At 32.6% G+C, this 25016-nt stretch overlaps 1 protein-coding gene across 2 annotated transcripts in view; it reads right to left on the reverse strand.

Annotated features, from left to right (window-relative positions):
- The window catches only part of LOC118181820 (diuretic hormone receptor-like), a 376168-nt gene extending 351354 nt beyond the window's left edge, over positions 1-24814 (reverse strand). Inside the window, exons 1-2 of one of the 2 annotated variants that reach the window (XM_085819127.1) lie at positions 24676-24805; positions 14854-14980 (exon numbers count right to left, since the gene is read on the reverse strand). The gene's annotated coding sequence lies outside the window, so the exon portion shown is untranslated. Of the gene's footprint in view, positions 1-14853; positions 14981-24675 lie in introns of both variants that reach the window. The other variant, XM_085819126.1, reaches the window with a different exon arrangement.
- Between the last annotated feature and the right edge of the window lie 202 nt (positions 24815-25016).

A 25016-nucleotide genomic window follows, 5' to 3' on the forward strand; every position in this document is an offset into this window, starting at 1 on the left:
AGAAATGCTCTTGAAACTCAACAAACAGCTTAAGCTTCGGATGCATTCCTTTAGTAGGAAAGATAAGGTTTCTAATGACTGTGTCAGCGGTGGTATCCCCTCCTGGCTTGACTGTTTATCAATTATCAAACATTCTAAATCGCTGCACTCACCTTCAAGCTGTTACAGTAATAACAGAAAGAAACTTATTTCCACGATCCTACGAGGGCATTTCACAGCATTGACTTTGCTATCTTTTGGCCATTTGCTTCCATTTTGCAAATTTAAGGTTGGAAATGAGCTACATAACAATGATCACTTTTTCTTTTATTGCTTTTCCAAATAAGGAGATAATGCTCATATGCAAGCCTCCACATTTCATACTGGAAAAAATAGACTAGTATTATTTTTTCATCTTTTCAGAGTCCACAAAAGACATTATGGAATGATGTGCCTATGCAGAAAACAGTGGAAGCCATCGCTGGGGTTATTATGCAAGTAGCTAAATCTTAAATTCCAATGTCATCTATAAGATTTCCAAAATATCTCAAACCATGGTGGAACCGACAGCATCAAAAGACTCAACGACAACAGAGCAAAGCTTAGGATATATATCGTCGGTACCTCATATTGGAAATTTCCTCGCTTTAAAAAAATCCAAGGCAGACTCACGAAGAGTGCAGCAGCAAAGTCTGAGAGATTTGGGGATATATTATGTATCTGGAATAACTTTGTCTGAGGCGAGTAAGCGAGTATGGAAGAGGGTTAAAAAAGCATGTGGATTACATAAAAAACACTAACTTTCCTTTCTGGAAGAAGATGGCCGAGTGATTAGCACCGCAGAAGAAACAGATAATATAAGGGTATTTCTCCCACTTTCCTAGAGTGCACTTCGCGGTGTAGTAGTTCTGCACGCTGGGTCGGTATTCCATAGGTCCGTGGTTCGATTCCCGAAGAAGGCGGTTGCTAGTTTTTCAATCTCTCTTTCTTCCAAAAAATCTTAATGTCTCTACAATATAATTTGTAAGACTTTTGCTGCCGTCTCTAGTGGCATCAATTACTTTCCAGCGTTTCTTTCAGTCAAGCGTCGTTCAGAGAATATCTCCATAGCATTGAACGCTTCCGATTCTTAGCCAAATAATGCTATTTAACCATACTTAAGCTAAAAGAATGCAGATACACAGATCTAGTCCTGGTTTAGATAGCGTGAGTTATGATATGCTGAAGCATCTGTCCTGTAAGTCATTGACTGCTCTTCTCACTCCCCTGCCTGTGGAAGGAGCAAAATTTTTCCAGTGCATTGGGAGAAAGCTGTAGTCGTTCCCCTAACTAAGTCAGGAAAAACCTCGAAGAATCCTTCGAACTATTGACTTATCGCACTTAGATTTGCAAATTATTTGAAAAAATCGTACACTGACACCTAGTCTATTATTTTAAAAAAATGTCATAAGGAAAGAAGACCATCGATAACTTGCTTTGTTTGGAAACCACCATTCGTAAAGCCTATGTGAGAAGAAGAAACCATCTAGTTTTTGTCTTCTTCGACATAGAAAAGGCTTATGACAAGGCATGAAGATACGGTATACTGCGTGATCTCCCGCTTATAGGCTGCGCAGCAACTTGCTGATATTCATACAGAAATTTTTAAATTACTTCCTAAGTAAGAATTGGCTCTGTCTTATCACATGTTTTTTTGTTAAGAAAGGGTGTGCCCTAATGTTCTGTCTTTAGTGAAAACGCGTTACTCTGAGAATAGAAAAATTCTGCTTCTTTATATATATCCCAGAATCTTGGCAAAAATTATATTAATAAATTCCTGTGCAGATAGCTCGTCTCTGAGAACAGACATAAGTACATTAGTTATATTCCTGTATTTACAGACGGATCTAATGTAGCGGATCGTGTTGATGCATCATTTTTTCGAAGAGAACCACATGAAGAGTACAAGATTTCACGATGATTGCTCATTCTTGGAATTAGTTGCGTATACTATGCTTTTGAATTCATATCAAGATTTTTCATAGAACATTTATCATATACACTGACTCGTTTAGCCCTTTAAAAGTCTTCTAAATTTTATCTAATAACTAGAACCCTGCGGTAGATGGTAACATAAGTCTGCATATAAACTCAAGAAGTCGTGGATACCAGATCTTTTACAGTTGGATTCCTGGACATTGCAGATATAAAAGGTAACGAACTGGTGAACATCAAAGGAAAGTATACAGCTCATTTTTTTTTTTAATTTGCTCGCTACTTATAATTATAACTCTGGTAGTTCAATCTGACGTTCGAATCCCAAGAATGAGCAGACTTCATGGGTGTTTTTGTGGTTTTCCCTATGTGTAACGTATATACGACCCAGTTTCCTTTAGAAAGCCCTCCACGAAGGCATCCCTCCTCTTATGCAAATAGCCTTCGAGTCTTTGCCGTAATGGCATAAACCAACCAAACCATGTGATATCAGAAATGTCGTAAAGTAAAATATGTTGAACAAGCAGCAGCAGCTCTGGGATATTCTCCTTGATAATAAGTTGCGAAGGATCAAGCATAAAAATAGAATATTGGAAGGCTACTAAAAACCTGAAGGAGGAAGTTATTTTAACTCGTCTTAGAAATGGTCACTGTCCAGTTAACCATAACGATCTTTTAAAGGCCGAGAGTGAACGTATTTGTTCCAACTGTAATGCGTTTTATCAGGTAATTATTTTTAGTTGGGCCTCTTGATCGAATAATCGGGAAAGAGGCCAATACAAGTTTATGTCATTACTTGAAAGAAGTCTTCGTTATTTAAATTCATTAAAATTTTGAAGTCGTTCCTTGGTATTTTAGGACTCTGTATTTTAATGTAAGTATCTCTTTTTTTATTTTATTCTTCTTTCACATCTGAAATCATCTGAGTTTTATATATATTTCATCTCGGCATTTATTATTTTATTACCTCACTTGATTTTATGAGTTCTGCTCGGGTTTTAAGCTTGTGTTTGAAATATTTTAACGTGTGTTTGGATATAACATTTCAGGTTATGCGCCAAACAATCTATTGCCACAACCACCACCATCGGAGCGTTATTTACAGCTACATTCGGTTTTAGTAATGAAAATAATGTAAAATTGGACTTCAAACCATTAAAGTTTTTCTTCAAATTCTTTTAATAATAATACTTATTAATTTTCGGGCAATGCATTCGTAGTCTGATACAGGTTCGAGGCCGCGGGCTGCCATTTTCACACCACTGCCTGACGGGGCACATTGCTTTTTCTTTCTTTTTCACCAAGAGGTTAATTCACTTCCTAAACTCACTCATAATTCGTAGATAAGAAACTATAAAAAACGTTTAATAATTCTCAATCTTTAACGAGAGTAATCATAGGCAGCACATTTTTGATACAGCACTAAAGGTAAAGTAGATACTAATAACAGCTACAATATATTATGAACAACAGCATCATTATTATTAGCAGGATTGAGTTATGATACCGGTATTTAGGTGTGGTACTTGGTTTAATCAAGAATTCCAAGAAAATATAATTGGCGGTACAAATTTAGGTCTGGTATTCAAGATAGTGACCTCTATAGCGTTATCTATGTGGTTTCTAAGAAAATCTTAAAAGTATATTCTACTATGGTAACACCTCAAATTTTAAAAATATTTATAAACTAATATTTTCATTACGCTCCTGCCTCCGTGCTACTGATAATATATTAGAAGTAATGTAACACTTTCAGTATGCTGCACAAAACGATGAACGCCACTTCCAGCATTTGTTACTCTTAAGTGTTAATTTTAATAATAGAGCAGATCAAAGCTTTTCACACAAAAGTTTACTTTTTTTCCAGAATTTGAGGACATATTCGAGAACAAATTTTCTGACTTGAATACTTTTCCTATAAATATTATTGATTTAAATTCAGAATTCGAGAACAAATTTTAGGGACACCTGCAAACCAGAAGCTGCTCACTTCAGCGGTTAATAGCTTCGTACCGGGCAGCTTTAGACTCGTAGCTGGGTTTCTTCATGCTCATGAAAATATTTATTCATCCTGCGTTCACATATTTTGTAAGTAGGGAATTTTTTAAGCATGCAAAGCAAATAGAAATAATATACCACGTGAAACTGTTATACTGTTGACAGTGTACGAGACATTAGATCTCATTTTGCATGTAACATCCTAATCCATAATGTTGAAACTATTTCCATAATATTTTTCGTCTTAATTTAAAAAATTTTCTGAATTATATAATTAGGATTAAAGGTTACGCTTTATTTTCTTAAGAAACTAAAGCCCTTACGTATATAAATATACAACAAGATAACAAAACGCAAGAGACATATATACAGACATACAAAAAACATTTCTTTACATCATTTCTTTCTTCTGGATTGTTCTCCTTTCATCGATATGTTTTGATTATGTAAAAAGGTGCATATTTTCCAAGCAAATATTTCTGCAATGTTTGGGAAATTTATCGCTACTGCGTTCTGCAGTCAGAAATATTCCTTCTAGATATTTCTGTAGATGGTACGCACATGTAAACATTTATCTGTGTCTGAAAATATTAACATCTTTGGAGGACTTATTTATATCTGATAAACATAATCTTTTGTCAAAGAAGTTTATCATGTTCATAGCTTTATAAGGAATATGAATGACAATACTGAATGAATAACAAATCAGACTGAGATAATATCAAAGCAGAAGCGTCTTGAATCTCATTTGGAAGCTTCCTGTACTATAAAGGTGGCAGAACTCTCTTGGCTTCGAGAAACTACAGAATATTTTAGGAGATGCAGTTTTTATCGAATTTCTTCCAATAATTTAAATATTTTTAAAATGAATGATATAATAGACAATGGAAAAAGACGTTTCAAATAAAATTCGCATCCTCATTTATCTAAAGACGTATTCTGCGGAAATCATCTTCAGAAAGGTTAAACCCGATTATGGTTCACGCAAACTGATAGGTGCTTACGAGAACTGGCTAAAAAAGTTTTAAAATTATTAAAAAAAGAATTAAGTGAATGTCAGTAAAAGTAACCTAATCTTATTTAAGTTTATTTTGTTAAGTTAGAATACTAGTTTCTGAATGTGAAGAAAAATAGTTTTTAAATTGTTATTGCAAATTAAGAGTTCAGGAAGATAGCGTTAATAACTATACCAGATGAAAAGGTAGAAGTTGACAATTTATTGCCTCAAAAACAGTAAACAACAACGTAAAAGCTGCAAGGAAAACAGAAGATAAGGAAAATTCTCCTTAACACATGAGAAATATTGCAGATTATCGATAACACTCACAGAGTAAATTCTAAAACACATTTCTAAATTCACAATTCGCTCAAAATAGCACTCATACCCAGAAACGCACACGGCCATCACAAAGCGAAAGAAACCATCCGTCGCACAGGAGAAACCGAATCCGGTAGACGAATATATTTCTCACTTGGGTGGAGTTTTTAGAAAAATGAATGGGGGAATTACACATAACCAAAGGATAAGTGAAATTTTATTTCCTATTAAACATGATTGAGTTACCGTAGTTCAAACCACTGTGACGAGCAGAAAACTTGCCAAAGCCAATATTAGCAGCTACTGTGCATGCGACAATAAGTAAACTTTTAAACAGTAGAGTACGTGAATGAATAATGTTTTATATTCATGAAAATATGTTAACTCTATCATAAACGTTCTGTGTCATAGGTGTTCTGACTGTAAAATAAATTGTAGCAAATAATATTAAATCAATTTAAAGTAATGCATAAATGTGGTTATTTAAAGTTAAAAAGTTTATGTAAATGTGATTACTTTAAAGTAAGGCTTCCTAGCCAAAATTTATAATGGTAAATGAAATTTTTAAGCTAAATACATTAGGTATTATTTTCTTGAAATTGTGTGATTTTTGAGATCTAGTGCGCCTAAATTATTAACAATGCAGGAATTCAGTTAGTAGGTTGTAGCTGAAAAATTGCACATCTGCAATTTTCACCCATTGCATTGCTGTAGCGCGGAGTAAGAAAACTGAATTTAGACAATAAGTGCAGATGCGTTATGTGAATTTATGAAAGACACTGTGAAAAGTTATTAATTTAAATATTGTTAAGGTTAAAATATTTTTTTTCCAGATTCCTAGAAGGAAATGTGAAGTGAATTGAAGTAAGTGTGTGTGATTGCATGAATTTGTCCAAAAAATATCCTAGCTTTTGTAGCAACGGGAATTTAAAGTTAGAGATTTAATTAGATACGAATTCAGAAGTCAAACAACAAAAATCAGTGCTATATGTACAAAATTTTCACAGGACTAGTTTCGATGGTTTTACCGAACCACCATCCTCAGCTGCAAAACCGCAAAATGAACCAGCTGCAAAACCGCAAATTTGTGTCTTAATTTAATTAGATGTTTGTAAAGGTTGGCTCTTGTTGGATCTTAGAATTTAAAATCTTAGGCAATTTCGATAAAGACCTCCGTTGCGATTATTTGAATTCTAGGGGGGGGAGGATGTCGTTTTTATGTTAATGAATTAGTTGTTATGATTTTCATCTATATGATAACTTCTTTCCGTATTCCTCACCAGAATGCTAATTAGTTTTTACAGTATATAACCTGAGGGTTCTGAATCTTGGAGAGAAAAAGTTCCTGATATTTGCGCCACGCTGTTATAATTTCGCTACTTCTATCTAAAAGTGATTATTTTGGCATTTGCATTCCCTCGCAGCCGATAATTTAAACTTACAAGCCAGTAAAATTACTTGAACTAACTTATAGCTTGTTCATTCGATTACATAGTCTTAGACTACTTTATCAATGTCTTAACTTTATAAATATTTGTGATTTCTTAATTTAACTGACAACGAGAGGTGGTTTGTCTGTAGCACAAGTCGTGGCTTTTTGATTGAAAGTTCATATTAAACTAAACGGTGTTTTTAAAATCATCGTTAGTACTTTGTGCATTTTTAAGACGTATATTCGTATAATGGTAATTTTTAAGACGTATAAACGTATAAACTCACTAATCAGTCTAGCGAGGTCCACAGGACTTAACTTGCTTTTAGATCAAGAGCGACCTTAAACCAAATATCAAACTTTTGTAGTGCTCTTTTATATTTTGTTAGTATTTAGTCTTGTTTTCCTATCCAATATATTTTCCAATTCATTTTTTTTTTTTTTTTTTTTTTTTGTGCTCAGACATTTATCTCGGTTTATTACACAAATTCTTAAAAATCCACGCATTTGGATAAATTTGTGTGATTTTGTTTATTTCCGAAGCTTAACAATTAGTTCTACTGATATTTCATTATAATATCGTATCTTTTTAATGTTTCTCTTGTTTATTATTATCGTATTACACGTTTGTAACTTTATTTTCTTTTAAGTTTAACAAATGTTTCTTGATCTTATAGACTTGCAGTTTGTTAATCTCCACTTAATGGAGTATTTTATATTATTCCAAGCAGAAAGAAATCCTCAATGATTGTCAATATTTTCTATGACTTGCAGAGATTTCATCAGAGAGATGTTTCTACGTTCAAATACTTTTTAAACTCAGAAAGCTTATTAAAATATGCAAACATAAATGCTCATTGATTCTGCACGTTAGAATTATTAAAATATCTTTTCGCACTTTTTACATCGCGGGTTTTTCGTCCAAGAACCTTTGATTATTTCTGCAATTATTTCGAAATCTGAACAACAGTAACCAACTGCAGACAGCCATATCCTCTATGTTGTAATAATGAGTTTGGATGCTGAAAGAATATTTGGAACGCTTATATCTCCAACGCTTGGATTTTGTACGAAGTTTTAAGAAATATTTTTCTGCGTTTGAAATGCAAAGGTGTTTAAGAAAACTTTTGTATAAAGTATAAGCAAAACACGTTAAATGAAGCATAGGCAAAAAAACGACTTCTGTCGCCTTTCTCCTGTAGATTGCTGATTCGATTAAAAATATACAAAACTTCACCCTGTTTTGTTTCAGCTGAAATAAAATCAATGCTGTGAGTTTGTGAATAACAGAGCACTTGCAATACTGTTCTTTTCTCTTTTTTCCTGTTATTAAAAATCTTTAAATATGACATTTGCTCTTTACACAGCACCGACAATAATCATTAACCTTTTGTGTTATAAATTTTATAATGTTATGCCAAAATATTATCAATATGACTCTTGAATAACTGTGAAGGCGATGATTCAGTCAAGCATTTCAATGCATAAAATTAGCGAGGGTGAAAGAACCTTTTTTGGTTTTAACAATATTATGCAAAAGAAAGGGGAATAACAAAAAAGAAGTTCAGAAGTGAATTTTTGGTCCACCAGTGGTAGAGGGGTAAATGCCGCTGAACACTAGTAGGTCGTTACGGGGGTTCAAATTCTGGCAAACATGCTGGTTGCGTGGCCGTTTTCGTAGATACGACCTAGTTTTCCTTAAAAAGTCTTCCACGGGGCATCCATCCCTTTCCGTGTAACGCCAAATGGCGGAACACGTTACAAATTAAAAAAGTGAATTTTTGTTATTTTATTTCTAGTTTGCATATTCATACTTAATATTATACGTAACAGCAAAGAAAAACACATACTAGGACCCAATCATCTATTACATCTTAAAACAATTGCTTTTACTATTCAGTAATAAATCGTAAAGAAACTGCATCTGTTCCTTTACCTAAATCTTTCGCTGCTCCATTTAGAATCGTTGGTCATTACTTGCATCGTTTATTTTAAATACTTATGATAATTATTCTTTTGTTACCCGTCTCAAACGCTTAGTCTTCTCCAGTATTTCTAATTTTAGAACCAATCTTAAAAATCATCATCTCCTGTTATGTGTCTCATTTTAGTTAATTAGATATGTTCCTATCATCCTTCATTATAATCATTAATTCATTCATCAGCCCCTGTGGTTTTTAGCTATTTAAAGAAATTTATTCTCATCTTACGTCTCTCATTTTAAGTATTTAATACTTATCCTTTGATTCGATTACATATTTTTCTATATAAGAACGCATGTTTTTACCCTTTTATCTCTAAACTTAATAATATAAAAATAAACGTTTTTTGTTTAAGTCACTTTTCAACTAAAAGTAACTTTAAAAAATCATACTAATTGACATATTTTCTGTTTAGTACTTAACAGTCTCTCTATAGTGTATGAGATTATATAATAGTCACCATTTTTAGTATACTAATAAAGCGCGAATGAAAAATTTCTGCAACCCTCTTATAAAGCTATAGATATCTTTCATTTTACTTTTTCTTTTATTTAGAGTTCCTTTATTTTTTATCAAGGGAAGCTGAAAGATATATATATATATAAAGGCTAAGTTTTATTATAGAAAACAAATCTCTTATTTCTTTCTATTTTACTCCTCTAGCTTTCTTCACCTAGTTCTAGCTTTCTTCGGCACTTTATGAGCACAATCGCATACCCGTCATTTCTGCTGAAGAGTCATTTATAAAATCTAATTATTGCAGACACTTTTTGTGAAGATCGCACAGAACTTTGTCGTTCACTAAGCTTCAACTTCAGCTTCACTTTCTATCTTTTAAGTGACAGACATAGCACCTTTGGCAGCATTTAATCTTTCCGCGATTTTTAAATCTTGGTAGGTCATGTTTCCTCATCTTATTTCACAAAGAATTCTAGCAGCAATATGTCTGATGTTTCATTATCATGAGAGTTACTGGACAGCAACAAAGGCAACGCAACTATACCTTCCGATACAATTAAACAAAGAATTATTTTGACCTTAAAATACATTTTAACAGTTTCTGATGAACAGAATGTCTTAGGTGCATTTTGCAAACTCCATTGAACACAAGTTGCGAGACTTGCTTCTTCAAATATCATTTGCCTCTTTTGTCTCATTTTTTGAATAGGTAGTAATTATTGAGATTATCAAATAATTGTATAAATACCGTACAGCTTTCAATGGAAAAATTTCAAGGTTTTTCATATCGTTATAAGTTTACGAAAGGTCTGCTAATGACATAAAATTATGCAATTCTATTTATATCGGAAGAAAACTGAATGAGATTTAACAGCAGATACTGATGATATAAGTTCAAGAATTTGAGACAGGACATGTATGTACTAAGTATTTTTCTTCATTTATGATCATCAAAATATCAAATGACAAGAAAAACGTATTTGAATGCGGTCATGCCTTCGTGGTATAACTGTAGCACACTCGGTGCGTATTCGAAAGGTAAAGGTTAGAGTCCCGGTGAGAGCACTGCTCATTTTTCACGTCTCCTGCTTCAGATAAAAATCCTAATGACTCTAAAGTGGCGCCCGAACTGAAAGGTGGTGAATGATAATTAGTCAGTACCAGGATTTGGTGATGGGGTCCTCTGATCCCCAATCGCCATTTAAAAGGGGGTGTTTATAAGGTATTTCCTCCCTCCTTTCGGCATGCCTTCCTGGTGTAACGCAGCATAATTCAGAGGTCCTGGTTCGAGTCCCGGAGAAGGCATTACTCATTTTCCATGTCTCCTGCTTCAGCAAAAATTCCTAATGACCTTAAAATGTTAAAATATAAAAAATGAAAAAATCGAAATAAAATTTAAATAGAAATAGAAAATTTTAAAATTTGTAATTTCAGACAAAGTTATTTAAATCTTTCTACTTTTCTTTCAGAATTTAAAAGCTATAAAATAATATTCTGGAAGTTTTAAATGTCACGTCTTAGAATCAGTTTAGAGTATTCACCGAAACAAGTAGTAAGGCTTGTTCGAAATTCTACGAATGAGATAAGTACAAACCCGTACACAGGTTGTCGTAAATAATGGAAACACTAACATTTAAAAAAAATTTATTTTATTTAGCTAGAGGAGACAAAACCAAAAACGTTGTTTCTTTTTCATATAGAATTCTTTTTCATATAGTTCTATTTTTCATATATTTTCAAATTTGCATAAAACTGCAAATATCATCTGTGGTTATAAAACTTAGATCATATTGAAGACAAATATGTTACTTGACAGAGTTCCAAAGTGGTCAAATTGTTGGAGCCGACTTTAACATCAGTTGAAAATATTATTGGAAAGATCGAGGGGCACTGTATCTAAAGTTGTGATAACACACAATATTCACATCAAAATATCGCTGTGCTTGGAAATAAAAATTTAGTGACAGAGCTAAAAGGACATTAAAAAGAATTATAACGCAAAAAAAAATCCTGCTGTGGCAAATGGAACTTCTGAACTTAATATTCATTTAGATAATACTGTTTCTAAGTACACAGCATAAGGTTAGGTTACAAAGGATAATAATATTTATGGCAGAGCTTATATCTGAAAACTTCTTATTCCACAAATAAACGCAAAATACCGACTACACTGGTTCGAAGAGTACGGAACATTGAATTCTGTTAAATGGAATTGTTTTCTGTGAGTCTACGTTCATATTATTTCCAATCTTATGATGCGTTTACATTTGAAAAACACTGGCAATAGCTTACAATCTAAGCAGGTCAGCTTCCAAAGTTAAATCATAATTATATTTATATCACCTATCAAATAAGAATAAATAGCGGTAATTGTATAATCATTTTCAGCAATTATATCCATTCAACGACGTAGACACTTTAAATATGTATCTTTAAAATAATACTATCCCAATTCACTGACGTGAAATCTTTCAATTATAATTTGAAGAATATTAAAGTGAAGTTATATCCTCGTTAGCTTGCAAAATCACTAGACTCATACAGGACTTATTTAACTGAATCGTTGTTGTATATGCAGTACGACTCAAATTTTCACCACTAGCGTATCTCAATGAATTAAAGCAGCTTCTGATAGAAGAAGAGCATGAAATACATACTACCACCTTTCAGAACTTTTATGCCTCTACAAGCAATAATTATATGATTAAAAAATCTTCCTACACTACATTTTTCATCTTTAAGTGTTTTTATTATTTTAGATGACCCCTGCAGATTTTGTAAACATAAAAATTTCAAATTTTGAAGATTTGCTTTAAAATGAATGAATAAAGCAAGTCAAAATAATGTAATCATTTAATAAATGGTTAAACGTTAGTTTCTAACACATGTAATGCGAATCGTAGAAAAGTATTTTTAACTTTTCTGATGAGTGTAAATCGATCTTCGACATTTAAATGAATACACACACGTAAACGTCACACACAAAACATACGTAACGGTTGGAAGTTAGTGTAATGTTACACTTTCTGCGAGCAGAGCGTTTGAGAGTTACTTGAGGCACGCCTGTACAATTTAGTTAATTTTAATTAACAAACTGGGTTTTTAACTTGAATCTATTCTATCACTTCTGACTTAGTCAGACAGTTCATTCCCTTCAGATGGTTATGTTTTTTTTTTTTTTTTTTTTTTTTTTTTGAGACGAGCGTGGAAGTATAAGTAGGCTAGTTGGAAACGGGAGCATTGTCTGATGTTTGAGGTTGTCTGTTGCCTGCTGTCTGAAGAACATCAGTTCCAGTTGCTAGTAAATACTGCTATTTAATCCTGGCCGGTGTAGATGATTTCCAAGAAGTCTTCTCCAAAATAATAAGCTACGGTTAAAGGTTTAATACGTAAAAGAATAGGTGGATTCTGTGTTCGTTGCATTGGTCTTCTTAGAAAGAGAGTCATCTAAAACAGAGGTCGTCAACCCTTAAAATTTCACGGACCACAACATATATAATTTTATATTTGGCGGACCACTAATATGAATTTAAAAACAACCTTAAATCAGACCTTAAAAATAACATATTGATACGCAAAAACAATATTCAACTTTCCAATGCATGTAATTCTAATTTTCATTTGTTAATATAATTATCGAAACATTTGGTGTTCAGCAGCATGCCTTTATGGAAAATCAGGCTACGCCCCTAATTATGAGTAACAATTAAAACACTATTAACATCTCACTGATACACATATTCCGTTCACTCTGAAAAATTATATAAAAAGCACAAAAATCTTACCTTCTTGTACAGAAAGCTTCACTTTCCCATATTACTGAAAAGGAACTTCACGAAAAGCAAGAAAACACCGACAAACGGCAAAGCAATATCAATAAACTGAAAGTGTTATGCCGCCAAATTTTAATTATTGTAGACATAATAATCATCTCTTACTCAGCAATGGGCGCCATCGATCAACAGTTAGACAAAACAAAAACGGAAACTTTCAGTGATGAATGCAGATGGTTCTCATAAAAATCCATCAAGTTGCCTATTAACACGGAGAAAAACTGTGTTATTAACGACTACAACAGCATATATTTGTAATTCAAAAGGAAAGGGGATACCATTTCGCGCTATTATTGATAACAGCAGCATATTCATCAATGTCAACTCTCACTTTCAAATGTCGCTAGATGCACCTGCAAAAGTAGCTAAAATGTCGCTAAATTCAGAAGGAATTTCGCTAAAAGTTAAAGTTAAAATTTTAAAAAAAGTATAATCCATATTCCATAATAGGTTTTGTTACTCGTAATTTTTTAAACTGAATCTTCATAAAAATATAAATATTGTCCCAATTTTTCTGCGGACCATCATTTCTGCGGTTTCACGGACCACCGGTTAGCGACCGCAGATCTAAAGTATATATCCCTGTCTTTGTCGTTTTCCTGTCACAGTGTAATTCAGTAACAATGTTTCTTCAACAATACTGTAGTCTGGATTAAAGTTAAATACAATATTTCTCAATAACCCAATACCTATTTGACGCTTTGTCATGGATGTCAACTAGTCGAGCACCTGCTATTCGCTCTCTTTAGAAGTATATTAGCTTATATAGTTATGTCAAAGTCTTGTATAAATTAAATATAAAATTTATTTATAATTTTAAAAAATAACGAAGATTTAATAGGGATAAATTAATTACGGTTGCATATTTTATATTGGAATTGAACAAAATAAATGAGATTTTAATTTTCTAAATCATTAACAAAGCCCTGACTTCTAAGGTTTCGGACCATAGTTCAGAAGTTAAGCAACTATTGGCTAGTTTTGCATGTACGTTTAATAGAGGGGTTAATAGTAATATGAAAAATAAGTGGGAAGATTATTTTATTCAAAATCCCCCAAACATACGAAACTCAGATCATTATAAATACCTCCTAAAATGAAATAATTAGGTAAGATTCGGCAGGAAAACCTTCTCTAAATAAAATGAAAGTAAAATGACAACCCTGATATGGTATACACCTTAATTTCACGGAGATAAGAATTAAAACTATGTTATTTGTCACCGTCAACTTAAAATTGATGTCGTAGCATGTTGTGATACTCTACTGGAAGAGCGTTTATGCGTTTTCTTGTGGGAATTCTTTCCACAGCCCTTTGTACCATCGTGGGGTAGCATTCCATGACTGGCACACTCACCAGACATTCCAGTTTATAATTTCTTTTAGGGGCGTTGATAGTGGGAGTCTTCGAATATAATCCTCCCAACTCATGAATGAAAACTAAAAGTAAATTAGAGTAATATCCCAAGAAACGGTAAGAATAATTCTAAGAAACTTAACGTAGGTTTCACGAAGAAGTGAAGGCAAGCATTTGGATGTTTGCGTTAAGAATAAAAGGTATAGTTCGATCAAAGTGCGAATGTAGCGACTGTTTTGTGATGGATTCTAGTATAATGCAGGAATAATTAAAGTTACTATTGCTTTTACTTTCTGAAATAGAATATTTACATAATTAGCAAACATTATCAAATATATATCTGGTAAACTAATTTTCGATTAGCGAAATAAATTCATCTTAGGATGGCAGTTTTAAAAGCATTATTGCATCAAAATACATATCTAAAATTACCCAAAATTTCTAAATCCTTAAGCAAACCTACTACAGATTGGTCAAAAATAACTCAGCTATCAAAACCCTCTTAAGTTCGAAATTTCTTACTTTGGCCTTGACTCTTCGTTTTCCACACAGAAATCCTACACAACGTCTTTATGATCGTCATATTTTACTGCCTGTCATCCGCATCTAATATTGATTTGCTGCCAGTAACTGCATATCTCTGTCATTGCTATGTATAAAAATAATATGATCACCCTCCTTTATTCAAAAATATTTGAAACTGTTCATAAGATAAATTTATAACGTAGCATCTGTGTACTAAACTAATATATAGTTATACAAATAATATAATTAGCTAATGTCGTTACATTTCGTTTGAATTTTGAGCATTTAATTTCATATACAAAATTCCGATAACACAGAAGTTCTAAATGTATTATGCTAATTAATTTGATCCTTATACTTATTATCATTTTCATTTATAAACTAGCAGCTAAATGAAATTCAAATATTATAAACTAGCAGCTACGCTCCCAGCCTTCGTCTGGCTTTTAAATGTACCGGGAAATGCCTGAAGGGAATACCAAACGTTAAATTTAATTAAACCAAACGTTACCAAACGTTAAACGTTAAATTTTACTCTGCAGACTTTATAATAATTTTTAAAAAAACGCAAAAATTAAAACAAAGTATTACATATAACAACATTACAATGAAATACGCAATATCTCTTAATACAAATATTTGTTATTCTCATAAAATACACTCATGTTCATAAATTAAGGATAATGCAAAATCAGGCAAAGGAAGAGTTAGAAGCAAAACAAATTTGACTTATTTGTAAAGCTTATTTATTAAACAAAAGGTAAAGATCAAAAAACGATGCTATATGTTTGATATTATTAAACAAATTTGCGATTTTTTCTCACTGGAGCAAATTACAAAAAACACTATTTACAAAAAACCAATATGACATGGTTGGTATGATTGTTAATACATTGTATGTCTCCCAGACGATGCAATACAGTCCGTACAACGCCTAGGCATGCTGAGTATCAAATTATCGATCTGATCTTGGGGGATATTACACCACTCAAAAGGCAATGCTCTCCGAAGTTCCGGCAGACATGTAGGAGGAGGTTGACGAGCTGCAACTCGTCGGCCAAGCATGTTCCACGCGTGCTCTACTGGATTCAAGTCCGGTGAGAATGCTGGCCAGTCCATACGGGTGATATCCTCCGGTTGAAGGCATTCGCTTACGATGTTTGCACGGTGAGGACGGGCGTTGTCATCCATAAACACAAATTGTGCGCCCATGGCGCCCCGAAACAAACGCACATACTGTTCCAGAATGACGTCCCGATAGATTTGGCTTGTCATGGTTCCAATTCGAACATGCAGATCAGTTCTGGAACCCAGAATAGTTCCACCCCGAACAAGCACTCCTGCACCACCGTAAAGGTGTTGTTCAATGATGTTTTCTTCGTGGTAACGGGTACCTGGAGCTCTCCATATGAAAGTACGGCGAGAATTAGACTGCAAGCTAAACCTGGACTCGTCGAAAAACATCACACAAGCCCACTGTTGCGGTGTCTACAATGCATGCTCTCTACTCCAGGCTAACTGCAGGCGACAGTGAGTTGCAGTAAGTGGAACGCATCTGACAGGTCTACGAGCATATAGACCAATTTGCCCTAAGCGTCTGTACACGGTCTGCCTTGAAATTGTCGTACCAGTGGCTGAAGAGAGCTGACGAGACAGGTCTGAACCTGTGCTCCGTCTGGTTCTTTTGGCAGTAACTGACAAATACCGGTCCTCATTCGGCGTTGTAACTCTGCGGCAACCTGTGCTGTAACGTCTACTCACATTACCATCATCTTGGAATCGTTGCCAAAGTCTGGAGATGACACTCTGGGCAATTCCAAGTTCGTCTGATACTTCCAGTTGGGTACGCCCACATTCCAGACGGCCGATAATTCTACCACGTAAAAAATCATCTAAATGGGTCCTTTGTGTCATAACTATTCGGTTTTTGCACTGAAATGCTTATAAAGTGCCTGAGAACAATTTTACTTCTTTGCCTGTATTTCTTATATATTCTCTGTATCTCTTCTGTATCTCTTACACTCTCGTCATTTTGACGTACCATCGGTGTCATCTGGTTATTTCCTGAAATTTGTATATGATTCTTGAAAATGTGTGTAGTGATTTTACAGGTAATATACTTATTTTAGAGATCGATTTCCGCGTGACTCCGAATTATCCTTAATTTATGGACATGAGTGTAAATTAACCAACTTCCCGTTGCCTTCTCTCAACAAACGTCCAGTATCCAAGAGAAACATTAAATTTAAAAACTGTACAGAATTATTGCCCTCATTTTCCCAAGTGGCAACAGTGCTGATTTTCAACAGTCAGCAGTCTAGTATACAATTAAATGAAAAACTGTTGCCAAAATCACATTTCTAAAGGAATGAAACTGTTTAAAATGATGCGATAAAATCGAAAAAATAAAATGAAAAAAAAAACTGATTCGAACTTTCAAAAAATCGCTTCGAGGTGCACTGGCTCTTGTCTAGATGCACCTATATACCAAATTTCGTAGCCCTGAGTCTATTAGCTTACGCGCAGCACTAACGAAAGACACGCACTTTCTTTTATTATATGTAGAGATGTATTTTGATACTAACTGGAAATAACATTAAAAGGGCAGCAATTCTGTTCAAGATATGAAAGTGAATCTAGTAAATAACAGTTTTGTCAATTAAAATCAATAATACCGTTAAACATAAACAAGTAAGAAAACAAGTATAGAAAGTAATTAAAAATATTTAAGTAAAGAAGTATAGAAAACTTTAGAGTTAAAAAATAAATGTTAAAAACTAGTTACAGTATTCACATAAAGTACATAATCTCTCCAATCACAATTGAAATAAAAATGCGTTGCTGATTTTGTAAAGCATACTGAAATATCAAATTTATATATATATATATACTATATCCTGTGACCACTTTTTTTCTCATTCTGAAGTGTTTTGCGTCAAAGATTATCAAGAATACTTTTGCACTCTTAAAAATATTTAGTTATTTCAATTTCTATCATTTATATAGAATATTTTCTTTATAAAAATATTTTAAGTTATTAAGACTAATTTATTACTATAATAACAGAAACGAATACTTCCTGCTGAAGTAATATTAGTATTGAAATGGTCGTTCTTTGCTGTATAAGAATACTGGCACATTCTTGTTTGATAAATAAATTCTCCAGTAGGAAAATAAAATTTTAGCTGATATTTCTAATTCTTTATCTTACTTTACAACACCTTCAAACTTTTGTTGTCGGAAGACTTCAGAATGTCTGCTATACAACATCTGATTACACTGCAGTTTTTTCGAAAAGAATTTTAATATTTCAGAATTTTACTTTCAAACTGCGTGCATATATCTAGCGAATTCATGACTTACATTGGAAGGATCATTTAAATTGGATCTTACAGCAAAAGGGGAAAAAAATTCCATATCGTTTAAAAAACATAAAACCTTTTTTTTCTTTAAAATTAAACTGGGTAAAATTCAAAGGATAGCGTTTCAATTAATCAGAAGGCTAATTATCTGGTTAATTACCTTTAAAATCTATTAGAATGTTTCTTTTTTTGCATCAATATTTTTTAAACCTTTATTATTATTATTTTTTGTTTAGTCCATCGCGCTTCCTCAATTAATTCCTAATGCGCCCTCGACTTCCGCAATTACTGAAAACGTTAATCTCATAAAGTTTCCCAGAAAAGTCAAAGAAACCCATCTCAAAATATTCAGAGTTCAGCCTAGCTAAATCTCATTAAAAATTAATGCATGCATTATTTAAGTCAGCAACGATTATTTTGTCATCAAGGTATAACGCAAGGTGTCAGAAGCGTCTTTTGGTTATTGCTTGAATAGTGGAAACATTTATGAAAATTAATGAGAAAGTATTATATAAAAATATTTATAAATAATTTATAATTGATTTCATCGTTACACAAAAACTATTATAAATTGATTAAAAGCATGGTATTTTTAAATATGCTAATAAACAATGAATTACTATAATTTGAAAAATTTTTTTAAAATTCGGAAACTGTAATCTGGAAATTCCAGATTATAGATTATTTAAAAACATTACAAAAATATTTTTAAATTTTGAGAAATTACAATAATGCACCTCTTTAAAGTTTAAGATTTTTGTATTTTTTAAAAATTTGTATTCAGATCTTCGGATGCAGATTCTAGCCAAATGCCTAAAATGTCTGGACAAGTCTCAAGAAAGTTTAACAAGCCTTTCTATTAAATCCGAACCGTAACATAAATACACGTCTAAGTGCCTGACAAATCAGCTAACCACTTGTCCCGATGTAATTTAAAATAACTGTCAATTTCAAGATTTAAAACTTAGTAGTCAACGCTTTATTTAACGCTAAACTGGCTCAAAAATTTCTCGCCGGTGAAGTTGGCAGGTATAATGCAAAGCCGAATAATACAATCTTATTTATAATAGCTAATCTAGTAACGTGGTCTCGAGAGGCTGAAACACAGTCCGTCTTACAGTCCAACAGCCTCACCTTAATAAACTTAAACTGATTTGCATTCTGTTGGGAAAACGGAAGAAAGAAGTGACAATAAATCTCTGAATCATAATAACTGCTTAAATTAACATACTGTAATGTTACAATCTAATAAAGTTACCTGACAAGATCTCCAAATGACCTAGCAAGTCACATTTTGTGAAGTCGCGTGGATTAACTATGCTGTGGTAGCGTAAAGTAATGTAATATAACATTAAAAAAGAAAAGTAACTCAAAACAACAAAATATTATTTCATATTACGATACTTTAAAATTCGCTTAATATTATTGCCTCCGTATACTGAAACTTTTAATTAATTCTAATTTAAAAATTTGATACAAGTATTGATAACAGAAGTTCATAATTTTCATAATTTATTTTGAAAATTATGAACTTCTGTTCATAATTTATTTTTTTAAGAAAAAAGCATTTTCTAAATTTAATTACAGATATTATAAAATCAAATTGATTTGATTACAGATGTTTTTTACAGTCATAAACAGTTATTTACATTTTATTAAAGACTTAACGATATTTAAAACACTTCCGAAACGGAACAATGAATCGACCAGATCCATCAACACACGTAGTAGTTATTGCTTTTCCATCCTTTGCAGACAAAATATTTTGGGAAAGGTATGCTTGTATATTCAGATTTATTTTCATGAGGCCATAGATATGCATAGTTTGAAAAACCTACTTCATCGATCGAAACAAGCGAAATTTTCGATATCAATTTCGCTTCTTTCATCCGTTCATCTCTCTCTCTCACTTTCTTTGTATACACACACAAACACACACCATATAGAGAGAGAGACAGAAAGATAGACAGTTTTCATGCAAGTAGTCCCAACTCACGATATTTCGCGTTTCGAATTTCTAATTTTATAGTAGTACGAAAGCGATACGCATGTCCTAGGAAGCGAATTTCGAAGTTAAAATCGTGATCTTTTCCGAAAGTAGTTAAGCATCTTACAGGAATCTGAGCGCAAACATAAAGCGCAAGATGGTTTTGTTTGCAAATACTCAGATCAGTGCTTTAGAAAAATATGGTTAGTGAGATCTCATCGATAGCACGGTGCCTTCTTCAAGCTGTTCTCGATCCTCAGCAGAGGTAAAACATTAAATTCATTAAATATTCTTCAGTTTTTAAGTTATAGTGATGAATGTTAATGGTGAATACCTATTCACATATTCACGTTTCACTTTGGTACAATATATTAGGAATGACTCCTAAATATCAAAGAGTAGACTAAGATATTTTACCGGCTATGTTGATTAAACATCCTGTGCACGCTTAAGGGACGTTGGGAAGTCACGATTTAGATCTATTAGATGTATTTTGCTATTTTACACTACCATGGATTTTTGACGCTGTAACTTCGTATTGTTTTTTCTCCAAATGGTCGTGCACGTGCTTCGTAAGCATTTATAAGCAATTGCCGAATCCATCAGTTATTTAACCATCTCACCACTGAGAGTTTTTCACGGCTTACAACTGATATCACAGCAGTGAAAAGAAGAAAAAGACATAAACAAACAGCCAAGCCTTACGCGAGATTCGAACCCGCACCATGAAGTTAGACTATGAATTAGACTCTGGTAGCCACTATACTGCTTAGAATAACTGTAACTTCTAATTAAGTTGAGGACTAGTTGTGCAATGTGAAATACAGAATTGTAGCAAACGAAAATACAGTTTCAATAATTTATTTTAAAAAATCACGGCGAAAAGTATCGTGATGAAGCTTGAAGATGTATATCTGTGCAGATATGAAGTTTCCCAGTATTCCGAGTAATGACGTATACAGCCACCATGTCTCATGTAACTTAATCGGCAAAATGGTTGCATTTCTAGTGAAGAAGGCGTTTTGTGTCTTAGAATTCAGCCAAATAGAATCCTTCATTTAATGAAAATTTTGGATCTATTGGGTTCATACAAATCAAATTACGACGGTTTAAAAGGAAACAAAGAAAAATATCTGTTCAATCAAAGTAATCACCAGCAGCATCAATATATTTTATTCCCAACGTGTAGTAAGGTCATTTAAACAAAAATTGTGTCACCCAACTGTAATAGTGGTTAGTGACTCTGACTGCCGTACCGAAGGGCCCGGGTTAGAATAACGAAGATGGCATGGAGGTCAGTAAATGTATAGTGTCTGTGCGACATTGGGTATTTTAAATATGCGACTAGCCATAGTCGCATATTTAAACTACCCTACCCCATACAGGGATTGATGATAGGGGTCCTCTAGAGGGATTGATGATAGGGAAAGGAGTGTAGGAAACTCTCAGACCTGTTCCTCCGTCATCTCTCTCTAAAAACGGGGCGGAACAGAGCTAAAGTCGAGCTGTCACCTATACGGTGTTCATATGATTTTGCCAACGACAAGCGCATTTGGCTCTTTACAACGATAAATGTCGTGGTCTTGCGCTGACCATTGTCAGACAAGTGGTATTAGTAACAACAACAAATGATGTTTGTACAAATCAGTATCTCTAGAATTGACAAATTTCTCTACTGCCAACTATAAGCTCATTGGTAAAGTATTTCTTGGACAAAAAATAGCTGAAGCTCAAATATGAATTGGAGTACAAAAAATGAGACGCAATTTGAAATCCCAAACATTTATGCTATATGGTTCACGCTGCGGCATATGTTCAAATGTTATTCGGAAACACTGTACCCTCTCTTCTCAAGTACTGTACAAGTAACTTCAAAGTACAATTAATTTTGTAGCTATCTGAACAATATCGAGCTTTATTTATTATTTCCTCACGTGAATGGAATGAATAATGAATAACCACATATGTTAGAAGATTACGATACAATAAACAGTATCTTCTTTAAATGATTAGGTATCTTTGGAGTTTTTCCTGAAATCTTTCACGCCCAGACACAGCAATGAACATACACAATTGTGGTGCAACATTCAGTTTCTTATCTACAGTCAAAATTCGTTACAGAAATCTTCCATCTTTATTTCTTCTTAAAAGCAAGGAATCCATTTCCAAACATTGCATATTACTTTAATAAACGAGTTCCTAAATCATGCATGTGTCCAGTTTCCTTATTTCCCCTATTATTGCCTGCACAGAATACTTTATTGTGGGTTTTATTACTATTTTTCTAATATTTTTTCGCCGTTATATTTTTCTAAATAACTTCTAAAGGTATAGCAACTTTAACTGAACGGGTTTGATTGACTTGATGCCTGTGATATTCAATTTCGATGCTTTTTAAGCAAAACGAATATTAAATTGCCTTCACCCAAGTTTGACGTTGATATAAGAAATTTGCAAAAATTTCAACACTTGCTTTCTTCTGCAAACGTTAGAAAGAGGGCATCATTCAACTTTGCAACAGCCCAGTAAATTCTAAAACTCACTTACAAGCAATCAATCTTTCTAGGATTGGGGTAAGAAATTTAAAACTTTAAATATAAAATTAATGGCGAACTAGAGTATCTTAACAATAAAATCAAACATATTCCGAGGGAAATCTAAATAAATCAAATTCGTAACCCTCATATTTCACAGTTTGACGAATTTTACAAAGGCATTAATTGCCTTCATTCTCCAGAAATAGCAATTATTGCATCATATATGTCTGATAATACAAAGAAGTCTTTTTCACTACAAACATGTCCTTTCTGCTTGAATCAGATGACATATAGTGGTCACCTATGACAGAACTTGTAATGCTAAGAAAAAGTTCAAATTTACATGCTTATGTTCTTTAACACTTTAACGAGATATCTTTCGGTTTGCTTTCTTCATACGTTTTTGAAACTATTTACTTTTATAGTAATAATTATGTAAACTCTCATACTTTAATAGTTAAGCATTTTAATTTACCTAACTTTGGACTACTTAAACTCAATGATCCTACCTAAAGCAAAAATCTTCTAAGTTTTGAATAATTTTTATTGCACAGAATTAAAAATTGGAAAATAATGCTTGCATTTCAATCAATGTATAAATTGGGCAGTTATTATAATTTTATATTTAAATTAAAAGCCCTAAGTTATAATAATTTGTTCCATCTTTCATTAGTAAGTTAGCAAATACTTTTTAGTGCAGTTGATAAAGGTTTTCAGAAATTAATACATAATCAATATAACTGTAAGAAGGTTAGCATAATTCTAGTATCCAGTTTCTCTTCATTTCTTCATTCAAAACTTAAATTAGTTCAAAATTTCAAACAATCAAAAAGTTCAAAATTCATAAGCTTACTTTTTCAATTTAGTCGTCTAGAAATAAGATAACTTTTGTATTTTTCTTAACTATTTAATAAAAGTCAGGGTTGAAAAAGGAATTTAGAATCTACCACTTTTATATATAAAATTAACTGCTGTTATATATTTCAAAACCTTTATCTTATAGTTTTGCTTATAACATTTAATTTATTTGTTTATTTCTTCGTTGCAATGTTCAATAATCAAAAAAGGTAAAATGGCATTTCCTAAAGTCTATCTCCATTCTAAAATTCACGCATTACAACTCAAAGTTATAAGGTTCTCTAATAAATTTTTGAACTTATGAAATATAAGCTATTTATAGAAACTTATTCCCTGCCTTGGTCCTAATACTAATAAGAATCCATTTTGACCTTTAACGCCTAAGCTTTCTATTTTACGTTAAATGAAAGCATATTTTCTTTGTTTTACCTTAAAATTTATTGTTTAGATAATTTTAATAGTTATCTCCCTTTTTGCTGATAAGATCGTTATATGTGAGGCTATTTTATATTCGGACTGATAGGGATTCATTGTCTATTAGATATTTGCTGATATCTCTTACTCTAAAAAATAATATTAGATATATAGAACATAAATGAAGATATGCTCTTTTAGAGAAATACTGTTTGTTTTTTCATATAGATGGAATTAGAAAGAAGGGTATTTTTAGGATATATCTGTTCTTTGCATTTTCTCTTGCTGTGTAGCTATCTTACTACTAGACCAGAATTTATGTCATCACATATTTGTAAAGAAATGTTTTGCATATTTTTTGTTATCACATATTTGTTGAAATGTTTGAAAATTTTAAGAAAATCTGAATTGAATGTCGTTTCATATTTGTAGAATAATAATTATTGCACTAAATAAAATTTTTAGAAAATCTGAATTGAATTTCTTATTTGTTTATGGATATTATTTTTAAAGATTCACATTAAAAAAAGATCTTCGCATCTAAAAATCGGAATGAAAGTACTTTTCGTATTAAAATTACGTAACACTATTTTAATTGCATTTGAAAATTCATTTTTTAATTTTATGAAAGAATTTTTACGAAAACTTTTCACCTACCTACCTTTAACGCAGTAACATAAATTCTTCAGCGTAATACGGAGGAAAGCATTCTTTTAACGAATATTTTGAACTTCAGACGACACATAGAGTGTCCCGTTAGACTCCAGTCCAGGCGCACAAGTCATATTCGTAGTTTCATAAAACTCCGGAGAAGGAATTCAGTTTCTAGCATGCTCTGTACTTTATAGAAAAAGCGCCATCTGTTGGCTGAACCTTGAACTGTACATTTCAAGCATGGCTTCAAAATCAATTCCACAATTAAAAGCATGCCAGTATTGAACGGATCATTGCTTCAGATTCGTTATGACTTTATTTTCTAAATTTCTTCATAATATATGCAAT

This window comes from Stegodyphus dumicola, chromosome 6, assembly GCF_044657685.1.
Source record: "Stegodyphus dumicola isolate Sdum_Otavi_A_Nest chromosome 6, ASM4465768v1".
NCBI lineage: Eukaryota > Metazoa > Arthropoda > Arachnida > Araneae > Eresidae > Stegodyphus > Stegodyphus dumicola.